Raw genomic sequence first — 4,810 nt, 5'->3', positions numbered from 1 at the left:
TGTGAGGTGGAGGCCAGACATGCCTCCTCTCTCCACCATCTTTACCAATTCTGACACCAACCGTCCCTCCCATGGCACTCTCTACTTCTCTGCTGGGTTCGCTAATTCATTGCAATGGCCACACCGAACTCACAGGCAATACTCCTGATTATGAGGTTTATTAGGGAAGTAACAGGTTACAGTTCAGGCTCAGGAACACTCAAAGATACAGTTCTTCCATCAGGACAGCCTCTCCCTTGCCCTCTGTCTCTGCCCAACGTCACTTAGCTTTTTCATTCCCTGGGCCAGGAAGCCCACTGCACTGTCACCTGCTGCCGGGTCTCTGCTGCGGTGTCTTACTGCCTTTAATATTACAGTTCTCTCTCTCTCTCTCTGTCTCCTGGTTCCAGGAGCTTCTCAGCGCAGGGATCCTGGGTCCAAAAGACACGCTGGCTCTTCTTCCTTGGTGGTGGTGGTATCTCCTCTCTCCTGCCTCTGGGGTGGCTCATTTCAAGCCTAGCAGGATGGCAAAACTGACCACCAATCCCTTTGGTGGGCTGTAATTACCCTACCACACAGTCCTGCCCAATCACTTGGGTGGGAGTTACATGACCATGGCTAGAAAGGCCACACAAAAGCCATCTATGGCACCACATTACTTTTAGAACAGTTTTGGCACAGTGGTTAAGCGCTCGGCTGCTAACCAAATACTTGGCAGTTTGAACCCACCAACTACTCCACAGGAGGAGGATATGGCAGTCTGCTTATATAAAGATTACAACCTAGGAAACCCTATGGGGCAGTTCTTCTCTGTCCTATAGGGTCGCTATGAGTTGGAATCAACTCGAGAGTAATGGGGTTTTTTTATTTCTTTTTTTTAAGATTTACAGAAAAATGGAGAAGATATTAGATATTACAGGGAGTTCCCACATACCTTGCACTCAGTTTTCCCTATCATTTACATCATACTAGTATGTTACATCTGCTGAGATTATTGACCAACACTATTATTGCTACATTATTATTAACTGAAGTCCATAGTTTATTTAGATATCCTTAGTTTTTTCCTAATATCCTTTTTCTGTTCCAGGATCCATTCAGGATATTATATGACATTTAGTTGTCATATCTCTTTAGGCTTCTCTTGGCTGTGGCAATTTCTCAGACGTTCCTTAATTTTGAAGAGTAGTGGTCAGGTATTTTTGTTGTTGTTGTTGAGAATATACACAGCAGAACATACATGAATTAACTATTTCCACTTGGACAATCTTGTACTCTATGCTGAGCAACTAATCCTAGAAGCTGAACTATATGAAGGAGAACAGGGCGTCAGGATTGGAGGAAGACTCGTTAACAACCTGCGATATGCAGATGACACAACCTTGCTTGCTGAAAGTGAAGAGGACTTGAAGCACTTACTGCTGAAGATCAAAGACCACAGCCTTCAGTATGGGTTACACCTCAACAAAAAGAAAACCAAAATCCTCACAACTGGACCAATAAGCAACATCACGATAAATGGAGAAAAGATTGAAGTTGTCAAGGATTTCATTTTACCTAGATCCACAATTAACGCCCATGGAAGCAACAGTCAAGAAATCAAAGGATATATTGCATTGGGCAAATCTGCTGCAAAAGACCTCTTTCAAGTGTTGAAAAGCAAAGATGTGACTATGAGGACTAAGGTGTGCCTGACCCAAGCCATTGTATTTTCTATCGCCTCATATGCATGGAAAGCTGGACAATGAATAAGGAAGACCGAAGAAGAATAGACGCCTTTGAATTGTGGTGTTGGTGAAGACTATTGAATATACCATGGACTGCCAAAAGAATGAACAAATCTGTCTTGGAAGAAGTACAGCCAGAATGCTTCTTAGAAGCAAGGATGGCGAGACTTCGTCTCATGTACTTTGGACATGTTATCAGCAGGGACCAGTCCCTGGAGAAGTACATCATGCCCGGTAAAGCAGAGGTTCAGCAAAAGTGAGGAAGACCCTCAATGAGTTGCACTGACACAGTGGCTGCAACAATAGGCTCAAGCATAGCAACGATTGTGAGGATGGTGCAGGACCGGGCAGTGTTTCGTTCTGTTGTACATAGGGTCGCTATGAGTCAGAACCAACTCGATGGCACCTAACAACAACAACTTGTACAATTCAGTGACATCGATTACATTCTTCAAGTTGTCCAACCATTCTCACCCTCCTTTTCCAAACTGTTCTTTCTCCATTAACATAAACTAGCTGCCCCCTAAGTTTCCTATCTAGTCTTTTGGGTTGCTGTTGTTAATTTGATCCCATATAGATAGTGCTTAAAAGAGCACAATGCTCAAGGTAGACATTCCTTACTAATTAAGACATTCTTTACTAAAGAAGAATTCAGGACATATTTTTGGTTTAAGGTTTAAAGATAATCTCAGGACAATAGTTTTGAGAGTTCATCCAGTCTGAATGGCCCCAGGAAGTCCAGAATCTATAAGAATTTAGAATTCTTTCTCCATCTCTCCCCCCTTTTCATCAGGATTCTTCTATAGAATCTTTGATCAAAAACATTCAGTAAAGGTAGTGGCACCATACAGTTCTTCTGGTCTCATAGCAAAGGAGGCAGTTGTTATGGAGGCAATTAGCCACACATTCCATTTCCTCCTCCTATTCCTGACTGGTCAGGTATTTCGTGGGATGTCCCACTACTGGGGTTTGTCTGGTGTTTTCCTTATGATAAACTGGGGTTATGGTTTATTGGGAGGAAGTCCACAGAGTTAAAGTATCCCATTTTCATTACATTACATCAAGCATACATACTATCTACATGATTTATGACTGTTGATGTTGGCCTTGACCATCTGGCTGAGGTAGTGTTTGTCAGATTTCTCCATTATATAGTTACTCTCTTTTTCCCCCTTTCCACTGGAAGGAAGTCACTATGCACAGCCTAAGGAGTGGGGAGTGATGTTCTTCCTCTGTGAGGGTAGAGTACCTACATATATATAGGTAGTCCCCAACTTACGACGTATTCTAGTTATGACGAACCACACTTACGACTATCCTTTTTTTTTTTAATCTTATCATTAGTAATATGTACTACATACAATGTTGCAGCACATAATTTGCTGATGTTATTCTCATGCCAACCCCTAAAGATAAATAAAGATTGAATTTATAAAGATACTGATAATAAAAGGCAATAATAACAAGAAACAAATGAAGTATTCCACTTATGTCAGAATCAACTTACCACGGAGTTGTCAGAAGAGAACCCTGTTGTAAGTCAGGGACTACTTGTACATTATTTGGAATTCTACTTGAGAAATTTATCTCTTCTCCCCCATTGATTAATTTGTGATCTCATCGAATCTCTCAACAATGCCATAGATTGGTACTTTTATCATCCTCATTTTTCTGGAAACTAGAAGTTCCTCCATTCTTCCCTGACGGGCTTACCCCAGAGTCACTTTCTGAACTTTCCCCACCTGTCTGGATAAGAGTGGCCTCCTCTGTGCTCTCCCACCCTGCTTTGTATTTCCAATCAAATCAGGTCACACATGCTTATTGTGCCCTTGTCTGTGCCAGGCACTGGGCTTGGGGCTTGAGAACAAACAGCCTGCATGGGCCCTGCCCTCAAGTTGCTCACAGCATTTACCATCCTGGAGTTGACTCCCAGCCAATGTGCATTTACCATCATGCACCGCCAACCTCCAACCGTCAGTGGAGGCTTGTGTGTCGCTGTGACGTAGAGTAGGTTTCAGTGGAACTTCCAGACTAAGATGGACTAGGAAGAAAGGTCTGGCAATCTACTTCCAAAATCCAGCCAATGAAAACCCTATGGCTCACAACAGTCTGATCTGTAGCTGATCATGGGGATGATGCAGGACCAGGCAGTGTTTCTTTCCATTGTGCATGGGGTGACCATGAGTTGGGAGTCTACTGGAAGGCACCTAACAAAAAGCTAGACTGGAAGCTCCTTGAGGGCAGGGATTTTGCAGGTCTTGTTCACAACTGTGTTCCCAGCCAACCAGCACAGTGCCCGATGTGTAGTAGGTCCTCAGTAAGGAGTAAGTATCAACTAAATTGGGAAATGCTTCCTGGAGGGCAACAAACACCGGCAGGTGATTATGTGTATGTTCTTCCCCGGGGAATGGGTGCTCCCTGAGGGCAGGGCCAGCCCTGATTCATCCTGGCCCAGAGGTTGGGTGGCCACGAGTGCCGCGGAAGTCTGAGCCAGTGAAAGGATCCAGGGACTGGCCGCCTCCTCAGGTAGAAGTGAAGTTTGGAAGCTGACACAGCCCGGGAGGCCGAATCAGGGGGACTTGGTGACTGATTGGCTGGGGAGGGTGAGGCGGGAGGAGGAGTCACACACAGGATGGCTCTGAGGTCTGGAGCTGGGGGACAGCCGGTGCCACCACTGATAGACTCTGCGAGGAGAGCCGCTGACAGCCTCAAGCGGCCCCACCCGTTGGGACTCGGGCCTAGGCCAGGGAGGGCCGGGGCCTGCAGAGGGAGGGGTGTCCTGGCCTGTGCAAACTTCTGCACCCCACTCCCAAGCCCTAATCTTAAAAAAAAAAAAAAATTAAAAACAAAAAACCAAAAACATCTCGGCCTGGATTTTGGGAACGATTGTTGGCTATCAGGTATGGGGGTCCATTCTGCAAAGGAGACCCCCAGGGGCAGCCTGGCACCGCCCGGACTCCGCCTGGGCAGGGCCGTGACCCGTCAGGCCGAGGTCCCCAGCCCGCCATCACCGGGAAGGCGGGTGGTGAGGCGGCGGCCGGGCCTGGGCGGGACAATGGCCGTGGCCGCCGGGGCCCCGGGAGCCCCCGCGCTGGGGAAGAGGC

Source organism: Trichechus manatus, unplaced genomic scaffold (assembly GCF_000243295.1).
Source record: "Trichechus manatus latirostris isolate Lorelei unplaced genomic scaffold, TriManLat1.0 scaffold00015, whole genome shotgun sequence".
In the NCBI taxonomy this organism is placed as follows: domain Eukaryota; kingdom Metazoa; phylum Chordata; class Mammalia; order Sirenia; family Trichechidae; genus Trichechus; species Trichechus manatus.
This window is presented reverse-complemented; position numbering follows the sequence as displayed.